A 13,006-nucleotide genomic window follows, 5' to 3' on the forward strand; every position below is an offset into this window, starting at 1 on the left:
AGGTACTTGCAAAAAAAAAAAAAAAGTGCTCCACCAATGGAGAAATGGGAAAAATGTGACGCCACAAACCACACAGTGCTGGATACTATTAAATATGATAGCGATTGAGCTCCATCTGTTGCACAAAAGATCATTTTTGCGTCTCTCTGTATTTTCTGCACCACATTTTTAAAAACAGCTCTCGTCATTCAATAACAAGGGATGAAATGGTGAAATGGATTTTTATTTTTTCACTCTAAAACCGCAGTGAGAGCAGAATAAGTTCTGGATTGAATGGGTACTACCAGTGTAAACCACTGTATTGTTCAGGAAAACTATGGCCGGGAGGCACTTATCAGGTTGCACAGAAAAAATCACAGCTTTGGACATGATGGGCATGAATTGTCCCTGCATGTTTGGTGGTTTGATTCCTTTGGCAAATATAGCAGCACTTATCCAAAGCATGACCCACTTTTGCTCTCAACTTTCTTCAGGCAGAGGTAAACACGCTTGCTAGAATGAAAAAAGCAGCACCTCTCTTGCAGAAGGCAGCAGTGTGATTGGAATGACAACTTACTGCTGTATCACTGAGATCAGATCTCTCAAACTGCAGACAAAAGCTTTATAATATGAATAGACTCAAGACTGCAACAAACAGCTCGGAGAAATAGAATGCTCATATAATATTAGTGACGACTGATCAAAGCAGGTTTTTACCTTTCTGGTAAACCTGCAAACTGATGCTTTCTCAAGTGGAAACATTTTTTGCAAGTTTTAGTTCTTTGACTTACAGGTCTGGGGGGTTTTTGTGTGTATGTTTTTTTTTCTCTCATTTTGTAGACAAATGAAAAAAAAACAAAATATAATGAACACCAACAACAATAAACTGATCTGACTAAAAGCCTGTGTAGCCAAAGCCTGACATAGCTTATTCCTCCAGTGGTTTCACACTTAAGAATCTTAAAACACAGTCTTGAACTGCGGTCACTGGCTTGGCAGCTTTCTTGCCTGCAACTCCACCATTATCTCCTCCACCATCTGAAAGTCAGGCCATAAGCGTTTAACGTGAACATGATATTACACGTTTCATAGTAATGTCAATGTGCTATGTAGCACATGTGAACCTTTTCCTGGTGACTGAGCTGGTAGCAAAATTAATGGTATGGCTATAAAAATAAAAAGAAAAGAGGTCAGCCTTGTGGTGGCACAAGAGGAAAAGTCAGAGGACCATCAGAGTCATTAGGATTCCTCTGGGGATCATAAATGTCACAGGAGTAGTTTTTGAGATATTTCCAGCAGTCTTGGAATGACCAACATTGCCATCTATAGAGCCATGCTGCTTCAGAGCCACATCGTTACACTGTGGCCATGTTCCATCATTACTATGGACTTCAGACAGGAAATTACTTGGCCATTTTCAAATTTTCACAATAAATTTGTCGCCTGTTTAAAGATTTATGCTTGCAGTGGGAGTCAGTGAACTTTGGGCCACAGTAGGGGAGTCGCAAAGAAAAAAAGAAGTTGAGAATGAGTCTGAATGAGAATCAGACAGAGAATGAGTTGTACGACACCACAACTAAATTGGTGGATGACTAATTGCCATTTTGTGTATAGGTGTTTTGAGATTTGTATTGACAACATTTCTCTTTGATATTTCTCCTTTTATCTCTTGCTGCACAAGCAGAGCTTTGCCTCTCAGCTCCCTGTGTCTTGTTGTGTAGAGGTCAACTCTGGGTGAAAAAATTCTTTTGGTACAATTTCAGAGAGAGACACACCGATTTTATTGCTGCATCCCTGTACTGCTTTTTTGATTGTTGGTTTTTGGCTGGTACATATTTACTTGGTTTACTTGATGTTCTTGTTAAAACACAGCACAGCTTTATGGACAGAGGTTTTCTCTGTGTTCAGACAGAGAATGAGTTGAAAGCTTTTGATTTTCTCTCTGAACATGTTGACATGCTGACATTTAGTGTCCAATAAATGCTGTCATAGAAGTCAGTGTTCAGGACATGACCATACAGCTGCACGAATCCCAATAATGTTTAGGAGAAAAACGGTGTCATCAGGCAGAACTATGTTTTGCGTAAAATGCATTTTGCTTATACAAAGGATTTGAACATACACTATATTCAAAGGAATAGTTAGACATTATGGGAAAAAACCTTTATTTTCTGTCTTGTTGCAAGTTAGATGAGATGGCTGATACTCTCATGTCAGTCTGAAAAATATATGGCCACAGCAGCAGCCCATTAGTACGGAAGCCCTAAAGGGCCATGCATTCATACATATTATTTCCTCTGTTTTCCCGTGATAATGAGTTAATTTCATTTGTTTTCTCGAGATCTCAAGTTATTATCTCAAAATAACAACTGCCGTTTTCCCGAGATAACAGGATCATTTTCTCAAGATCTCGAGATAACGAAACTTTGTTTTCCCGAGATAACGATATACAGTAATTAAAAACAAAACAATAGTGTAGTATATTAAATCATTGCAGGAAGCATCATTCAGTTTGGCAATGTCAGAGGAGCAGGAGCATATCGATCACCGCGTCACATATCTTTTCAATCAAGGTCTGCCACTGGCTGAAATAGCATTATGCATTGCTATTACAGATAATATACACATTAGTGTGCGTAATCTAAAAAGACGGTTAGCAAGGCTTCAGCTATATCGGTGGCGCAATCTAAGTGAGCCTGATGTCGTCGTTAACTACATAGCTGACCAGCTACGAGGTATTTCTACACAGCTTTCAAATCTTGCCTGTTACTCATAACCAACATAACCTCAATGAGGGTAATATCCACACACAGCTTTTTGGTGCAGTCAATGTGCTGGAGAGATTTTGAATGTGCACTAAGTTTAGTCTCTTATGTCAATCAGTAGCAAGTTTAAATGCATAATTACAATGACTAAGCACCCATTTAGTCATAAAGCTGCCACGAGTTGACGGTTTTAACTGTAAGGATTGTGTCTGCCATCTCTTACCTACACATCTGCAGTGCTGATTTTCACACCAGACCCAGATCCCCCACATTCATTTAGACAGTCTTCTAATATGACCCATTAAATAACACCCAATCTTGAAATAAAAGAAATAGAAGAAAAGGCATTTCATGAGCATTTTTTTAATAATATGTATAACAAGGCATTAAAGTTGCAGTTTGAAAGACTATGAGGACTAAATACCTTTGAAATGTTAAATACTCATAAAACCGGAGCACAGTGCATTAATAAATCATTAACTGCATAACACTGCTTTGATCCATAACATTGCTTTTCCAAATTTGCTCACTTAATCAGTTGCTAATAATGAAATCTGGAATGTGAAGACATTTTCACACATTACAGCTAATGCCAGTGTTGAAGACGATATAGATTCAGTTTGTGAGACGAGTCATCTCTGGCATCATGGCTCATTGAATCACCTCATTACAGTCGTCTCATATAATAATATTACGCAGAGGTTTTTCTGAGCTAAGACATTCTCTCTAAATTGAGGCTTTTAAGAGACACATTAAATGCAGACTTGATACGGTATGGTTCAGATCTTTAAATATTTTCACAACACTATAACATGCAATTTGCAGAAATGGAGTTCTGATTATCAGCCATTGAGAGAAGTGCTATTAAAGTTGATGGAGTCCTTGATAGCGTTCTGCGGCCTGGAATTATTAGTGTACAAATGGAGGAGTGCCTTACAGTAAACACAGAGGGCAAGCATTTCATTTCCACAGACCCAAATTAGATACTTAGAGGCAGCGGGGTGCTGTATGCTAAAATTACACTCATCAGATTGTGTGAGCAGCCCTAAGGACCATATGGACTCACCAACCCCCCCAAATTAGACAGTTCACACCCTGCAGAGGCTGCTGAGGTGAGAAAAAAAGTACAACACCTACAGATACTCAAACCCTTGTGTGTTGCTCATTATATTCCACAGTGATTGGGAGGGGTCTTGCGTTTTACCCTAATTATTCAAATACTGTTAATAATCAGAAAAGAAAATAATAATGTGCATGTGTTAAATATTTGATCACTTGATCACGTGGACAGGGCCAGGTTATAAGAGATATTAAGAAAACAAAATGTATTCAGAATTCAGAAATTCAGAAATTTCACAGACACAACACAATACAGGTGTTTTCTAAATAAGAAACCTCAGGTTGGTGTGGCAATGATGACATTGGTTGAATCCAAAGAATTTTACAGTGTTTTGTTTGTTTGTTCAGGTCAGTGTGTCTCCTATATCATTTTTTGTTTGTGGGTCTACTGGCCAGCTGTGAGTTTGGCTACCAAGATGAGGTTGTGGATGTATTTGCAACAGTCAGAACTGCTGATGAGGTGTAGCTAATCCAGTTGTTTTTGTGCCTAGACCTAACCAAACCATAATCAACAGTGTTCTCAAAACATGAAATTAATAACGGAATCTAAAGGAATGGAAAGTTGCAAAATAAAGAAATGTAAATAATACGTTTTCTACCTATCCAAGGTTTGCAGAAATGTATATTATTTAACAAAAATCTTGCAAGTTTTGTTCTCCAGTTCTCCACTTAATACAGTGCATATAGCCTAGCTAGGGAGGCCAGTTCTATAATACACCTTCACATCTTCAGTGATGATCCAGGGTCTTCGGGTAAACTTAGGCTGCCTCTGTCAGTCATTAAACTGGACACAGCAACAATGTCAGGAAGAAAGCCCAACAGCAAAGCCAAATGCACATGAGACAAGCTCTGTAAAAAAAACATAAAAGGCTGGAAACCACAGTTCAGCATCCATGTCCTCACTGCTGGTAGTGGTTTTATGGATGACATTGTACTTTAGGCAAAGACTGAATGCTATTTTATGCTTTAGAAAAAGAGGTCCTCAGGATGTGTGGCAGGCATTGAAACTAGATTTAGACCAACCCAGGGAGGATGTCAGCACAAACAACATACTTAACTGCCTGAGGACAAAACCCTGCGAGTTGTATCTGTAAGGTTGAAAGTATGACATTTTGTCTACTAATTTCTTTATTGTTTTCATTGTATTGTTCTAACTCTCTAGTACTGTGAAAAGAAGATTGACAAGGTTTGCATAGTGCAGTGTGCATAAAAGACTCAAACATCAAAATCAGTCACAATAAAAGCACATTGTAGAAACCCTGGGAGAGGCCATTTCTGTCTAATTGCAAGGCCACAACACAGCAGCAACATATCAAACAAATTAAAGCTAAAATACAGCCATGCAGCCAGCTAACTAAAATGTACAATAGAAACAGTTAATGAGTGTCCATTTGCATTCATTTTTATGTTATTTCGGTCTATTTGCATCCATCGGTTTGTGGTTCAATCAAATGCGGCACATTTGCAAATAAATAGTCACTTGGGTCTAGGTTCAATGACTTCCAGTCCAGTTTGTTTTGTGTGGTTGTACCAAACAAAGTGCTTGTGGTTAAAGAAGTTTGTTCCTACACCAATAAAAAAGATTAGATGGAACAGTCCGTGACAAACAACATTACCTCGTCTAGGTACAAAGACTTGTTGGTTTAGATACCCACCCTCTCAAGGAACAAACCCTGCTTCACACACCTGTCCACAAATTAAATATTTTCTTTGGTTATCTGGTGTCCCTTTCACTCTGCTCATATCACTTGAAGTCAAGGCCTGTGTTTTACCAGACACAAAGACTGCAACTCCTGCCCATAGTTATATCAGTCCCAGTCTGTTTCACTTCATTGCAGTGGCAATATCCATTCATCCATAGTTTTGATGGCAGCACGCAAAGAAAGGTAGCCTGTAAGTCCTCCCTGGCCACATCCTCCAGCATTTTTTGGGGGAACTTGAGGCATTCTCAGGCCAGATGGGAGAAATAATCCTTCCTTCGTGTTTTGGGTCCGCCCCAAAGTCTCCTTCCAATTGGATCTATCCGGAATTAAATTCACAGGGGGGCATCCGTGTCGGAACCGGCTACTCAAAATGGAGGACCAGCAGTTCAACCCTTGAGCTCCTTTGGGGTATCCAAGCTTCTCACCCTGCCCCTAAGGCTACACCAACATTACAAAGGAATGAATTTTGTACCCTTATAAATATAAGTACTCTTTTCTATCAGTCACCACCCGTAGCTCATGACCACATGTGAGAATTGAAACGCAAACCTACTGATAAAAAAGAGCTTTGCCTTCAGGCTCCAGCTCCCTTATCTATATTTCCCATGGAATTACATATAAGTGCATCACCTACTGTACATAGCCAGGTTGACATCTTTTAAAAAAAGACATTTTCACAGATGTTCTGAGTGCCACACATTCATTGTTGACACAATTTTTTTTCTCTCTGAGTGTAGCTTCTGGCAATGTGAGTGGTCATGACTAGTAATGTGCACATAAACGACACTGACAGGATTTCTTGGATTTGTGTGTCTCAGATCAACTTCTCCTTCTTCCTCCGAGGAGTTCAACCGTCAAGCAATAGATAGACTGTGAAACCTGGATCTACTCGATATAAACATTTGTACACTTGATATGTCTTTATTCTTTAAAACCAACAAACTTTTGGGCATCAAAATCAAATTACAGCTTTGTGGTGAGTGACAATGAACATACAGATAATACAGCAATTAAAGGCCTAGCAGCAAGTGCTTTTTTCTAGAAGAATGGCATGCTTTTTTATTATTCTGACAATATGGCCCTTGCATAACCAGCCAGTGGTAGAGACCTCTGTTAGAGCGGAAGATTAATGGATGATTCAGGTAGATAGTCCCAGGGGCCAGAGAGCTGCTCTGAAACTAAATGACCTCAGATGGCACAATGAAGCCAGACCGCTCTTTCATATAGGCGAGCCATACTGAGATAAATTGCCTTTTCCCCTCTTCATCTTATTAGAAGTTCCTTTGGAATTAGTGCACGTTCTTGGGTTTAAAAAAAAAATCCAAGGAAATGAAAAAATAGGAAGGAAAGTATGATTACTGTACACTTTGCAGAAAGCTATTATTATTTCAGTAGATGTGATGTCACCTATCTTTGAAAGAGGCAGGATAGACCTCCACTCATCTGTTTTCCTAAATGGGTTTTCTTCGCTGACCTGCACTTTTACAACTCCTTCAACACAGCAGTCAAAGTTCAAACAGATGTATTGTGATAACAGATTAAGGGATGTGTATCACAAAGGATTGGTAAGACAGTATCTGTTAGACCTCTTAATCCTTAGCAATGTTGGTAGTTTGTTAAGCAGTTTGGAAATACTCCCAGTGGTGACTTCCATTTGTGGGAAATCAAAGAAATGGGATTCAAATGGCACATCACAGCAACTCTAATGATGACATGTCACAGGGTGTTCAAAACAGATATTAAGTTCCCTATCCTCCAACCCACACTTGGCAATGAAGTTCAAAGCAGCTCATCTACGCAATGAGATGAAGTCAGGACTGACTGAGAATTCTCATCAGCCACGAAATACATGAGCACCGAATTACGGCGACTCATTCTACATGTCCTCAAGCAAGAAAGAATGCTTTGAAAACCTTGTTTAATGTCATGTGTAAAATAACACCATGCGTCCATCACTTTATAAAGCCTCTAGCTGAGGGAGGCTTGATTATTTTTAAAGTCAATTATTGTTTGGTGGCAATGCTAATTATAAGGGAAAGTGCTCACTGCTGGTCTGACTGCTTCACTATTATTCTAGTAATTGCCTTGATTCCATTTATGACTAAATGGAGACAGGCTTATCAGAGACATTTTTCAAATCATTCTGTTGCTCATTTTGTTTTCCTTGTTTAATAAAACTGGAAATTATGAGCCCTTTGATTAATATAACATTAGCAGTGTAGTATTAACAAATGCTGGTCCATCACACAATAAGTGTTTTCCCTGCAGTTTTAAAAAAAGGCGGACTCCTGATAGTTTATTAACACTCCCTATAGCTGTATTTTATTACACTGCTTGATATATCGTTTACATTTAACTGCAACACATTAGGCAGTATTGTTCACATCACACGTTCTTTTGTAACTGCGATACAATATCAGCATCTATGTTAATTTACTTCTGCAGGGGGAGGGGCAATGTTGCCATTACAGCGTCGCATGTGTCAACCTGCTGTTGGAGAGGAAAGCAAATAAATGCAGCTGGTATCGATACTGCTAAACAAGTAGTGAAACCTGTTACGACCCCCTACAGGAAGTACACCAAATGGGGTCTAACATAAGACAATCAAGCAAGTTGCAGTTTAAAGTAAGATACACATATTAACTGAACAACAACCAAACAAAGGGAAAAAACCCTAAACAATCAAACAAACAGACAAACTGATGGGCCGTAAAGAAGGGTAGCCACCCAGAGTCATCTCAGGAGACATTGTTCAGTTAAGAGGCAGGCTACAAGCGCAACAGCGCGTCAGCCAGAACATTATCCCTGCCATGGATATGTCTGACGACCACATTGAAAGCCTGCAGACGCAAACTCCAACTCATCAAGTGTCTATTTTTGTTACGCATTCTATGCAGAAAAACGAGGGGATTATGATCCGTATAAACGATCACAGGAACACCAGAGGAGCCGATATGCTCCAACACCATAACAACCACCAATGCTTACTTTTCAGTAGTCGAATACCATTTCTGGTGACAGCTTATCTTCTTCAAAAAGTAAGAAATTGTGTGCTCAACTCCATCAGAATCCTCTGAGGACAGCACCCACACCAGTGTCACTTGCAGCTTCTTACAGAAGCCTTGATAATATCCAACCATCACCAAAAAACGACGGAGCTCAGTTTGGTTGGTTGGAACGGTAAAAGAGGTGATACTCTCCACCTTTGCCTGAACAGGGCGGACCTGTCCGCCCCCAACCTCTTTTCCCAAATAAGTCACAGTAGCCTGCCCGAACTCGACAAATTCTCTGCGACTTTCCCTACCACCAGGCTAACAGACGGTGGTGCAACTCTAGCACCAGACAGCGCCCAGCAGTCAAAATAGCCTCATTGTCTCTGACCTGGACTTCGCATTCAACTGAGCCTGCTCCCTCTCACAGTAGGATTTTAACATGTTAATGTGACAGAGGTTGGTTCTACGTTGGCGATCTGGGGTGGCTACAAGGTATTCTCTGCCCCAGACCTTCTCCTGAACCAAATAGGGTCCACAATAGCGAGCCTGCAAGCTAGAACCAGGATTCAGCAGCAACACCAGAACTTTGTCACCAGGCTTAAACTCTCTACTTCTAGCATCTCTAGCAACCATCTTTTCATCCAGGCCTGTGCTGCCTTAAGATTGCCACTAGCTATCTCACAAGCCCGACGCAGTTTCAACCTGAAGTTACTGACATATTTCTTATTCCGCTTATACATAGATCGAGTGACAGCGCATGCTGCAAAAACCTTAGGAACCATCTGAGCCAAAGCATCTGGAGACTGCCTGACAGAGGCTGGCGTTACATCTGGTGTAACCAACACCTTCCCCCAGCCAAATCATTCCCCATCATAAAGGCAACCCCCTTAATTGGGAACTCAGGGCAGACTCTCACAGCTACTTCACCCGACACAAGGTCTGACTCCACAGAGACTTTACGTAGAGGCACACCTATGTCGTTCATACCAAAAATCTTTAACTGGGACATTTGAACCAACAGCGGACTCATTACTGAAAGGCAGAATTTCCTCTAGGATGAAAGACTGGGAGGCTGCATCGTCCCGCAGGATTCTTATAGGAACCTTAACGCTGCCACCTGGCAATGAGACAACCCCATCCATAACAAACGGAACAAAGTCCTCCAAATCACTGGACTCAGACACCACAGGTACATCCAGCTCTTTTGCCAGTTTGTATACCAAAGCTACCGTTTTTGCATTTCGCTTTTTCAGCACCGGTTTGCCACGATATGACCTGTTTTCTTACAGTAGAGGCACATTACATCATCTGTCTCCTTCTCACCGTCCCGGCTCTTACCACAGGCCATTTTCTTCCACCAACCTCAGACCATCAGGAGTCTTACTGAAAGGCGATCCATAAACACAGCCTTCTGAGTGAGGACATATTCATCCACTAATACTGCAGCTTTAAATATATAACCAGTTTTATGCTCAATTAATAACAAACAGGTGCTTTCAGTTATTCTGGCTAATTAGACCTGCATCAGTTGTATCTGGGTGGAGTTTTGCTGGAAATTCTGTGATGGCATGGTTAGTTTAAAGGTTCAGTGGGTAAGATTATGGTGGATCTAGTGGCAGAAATGGAGTACAACAATAATCATGATCAATCATTATGTATTATCAGAATTATGTGTTCATTGGTGTGACACTAGCTGAAACTAAGAATTGTTGTGTTTTCATGACCTTAGATCAATGTTTTTCAATCCTTTTCATGTTGGCTCTCTGTCCTGCATGTTTTAGATGTTTCCCTGCTCCCAATGCACCTGATTCAAATGAATCGGTCGTAATCAGGCTTCAGCAGAGCTTGGTGACAAGGTGATCATTTGAATCAGGTGTGTTGGAGCAGGGAAACATCTAAAAGGGGAGCCCAGGAACAGTATTGAAAAAACGCTTGATGCCATTAATCCCACATACTGGACCTTTACAACAGTGACATTTCAAAGCAAAATCCATCCATGTTGACGTAATAAAATTGAATCACTGGCGAGGTGCTGTAATGTTAAATTCCATTATTGTAGTCTGAAGTCACACAGTCAGTTCAGTTAGGTCAGAGTTTAGCCACAATAAAACTGCAACTCACCTACTAGGAATGAAATTTTTTTTCTAAATTCTCAACACAAAGCTGAACTCTTTGGGCCTGCCTGCATCCAATTAGCCACTATAGACTCATTAAGGGATCGAACCTGATGCTGAAATGTTACTGTAGCATTAGATAAATGAACACGACCAGCAGGTACATTACTACCCTTTCTTTCTCCGTCTCTGATCTTTACTGGGGAGAAACAAAGAAGTTTGTGTGGAAAAAGCTAGAGGGTCACAGTAGTTAAATAAAAGTGCTGACTTCTACATTTTCCAAACCATTGTTAAAATTGAATTGCAAACTTCCATACCATCTTCCTTAATGCATAAGGGATGCATTTCTAAGTATTGAATTCGTAAAGATTAAAAAAGGTACCTGGTGATATGCACTTTTCTATGTTTATATCACTGTGTGCTTTTTGCTATACTCTAGATGTGTGATACAGCACAGTTCTGTATATGTGCATTATTTAACATAGAAAACAATGCAACATTTGATTACACAGCAGTTCGAAATTGCAACAAGAGTGATTTGCATGTGATTAGTGGACGCTAATAGTTTTGTATTATTATCATTTCATTATAAATGGTTTTGACATTAACTGGCCCGAGGCTGGCTAATCTTAACTGCTTCACCTTAGGGATTTTACTCTTTGCTCATTAATGCACAGCCATTGGGCCATAATCACCTCAGTTAATTGGGGAGAGATAATTGCAATAAAAATGTTGTTTCAGTAAGTGGAATGTCACTGAGGGCCGGAAATAAAGAAAAAGGTTTGTATTGAAAAGAAAAAGTAGTAAGCTAATATTACTAATAATGGTGATAAGCTTATACTTTTCTAATTTGTTATGCAGAGGTGGGTAGTGATGAGTTAAGTACCACACAACTAAAATAGTAGTGTTTTTGTTTGTTTGTTTGTTTGTTTGTTTGTTTTTTTGTTTGTTTGTTTGTTTGTTTTTTAAGGAGGAGTACTTTTTGTGTTCATTTTGTCAAACTGTTCTACTCTGTACTTGGGCATGCAAGAAGCACCTCTACTACAGATGCCAAGTTGTTAGTTGCCTGGAGGTAAAAGAAGCAACACCAGTCTTTTGACCATGATGTGATGATGATGGAGTACAACCCAGAACAACAGACAGCTTCCAGGCACAATCTCTGTACACGCTACCAAAATCTGAAAAAAACAGTTCTTTGAGATCTCCACTCTTCTTCTAGCTTCTGTAAGCACATCGAAGTAGATTCTACATACTGTAGGTGAAATGTGGTCAGCAAATTAACGTTAGCTATGTCAATTTTTCATGAGTAACGTTAATCTTTTATGTTATGATAATGACATTAACTTATCTTGTAGCTGATGGTCTGCTGGGCTTTGAGAGTGGCATGCTTTAGAGAGCAGTTAACCTAATATAACCTTAAAATAACTTCAAGGTTAGCATTTAATGATTGCATTGCATAATTTAAGATTATTCAAATGGGAAGTAACATGTACTTTGAGTAATTCATTACCCTACCCACTGTTTTAAATACTTACTTTTACTTGAGGTTTCTAAAAAATGTATTTTTTCACTTTTACTTGAGTCATTTTGTTTTTATGGGAGTAACTGCATTTTTATTTGAATATAGATTTTCAGTACACTTCCCACCACAGGTACTATGTGACTTAACAAAATCTAAGTGTGACAGTTTGGCTAAATATTCAGTACTTTATCATCATTCTTTGTCATTTGTCATTGCATTGCAAATGACCCATATGTCTATCCAAACAACTTTGCATATTATCATTCTCTGATGTGGCAACTAAAACCAGTTACTATCAGTTGTTGAGTTAGGAATGGGCACCTGCCAGCCAATCTGAAGTTGCTATTGTATAATGACATCCCAATTGCCAGAGTAAGTGTTTACAATGTTCAAACTTTACATTTATTTATGCTGCAACTTTTTATGTCTCTTGAGATTAAATTTTCAATTTTATATTGTGACACTGTCATGCTTAGAACCAAGGTTAGGAAAATATTGTGTTTTGATCAACACAGACATGGCTGAAGATTTCCTGAGGTCTCTCTTAAAATATCCAGTTTTGTTGACACAAACACGGCTGGAAATTGTTCAGAGGTCTAAAAATATCCAGTGTTGTCACGCTTCATAATGGTTAAAAGCAGGCTCGAACTGTGGTCACTGGCTTGGCCATTTATTTAAAGAGTAAATAAGTAAAAGTACATTTTTACTACTTTATACCTGTTTATGCTTTGTATGACTTTCGGTTTTGATTGAATACTGTATATTTTCTAAGAATTATTTCATAATGAAGTCTCAGGTTCGTGGTCGCTGC

This window comes from Pagrus pagrus, assembly GCF_965226575.1.
Source record: "Pagrus pagrus genome assembly, chromosome: 1".
Classification (NCBI taxonomy): Eukaryota; Metazoa; Chordata; class Actinopteri; order Spariformes; family Sparidae; genus Pagrus; species Pagrus pagrus.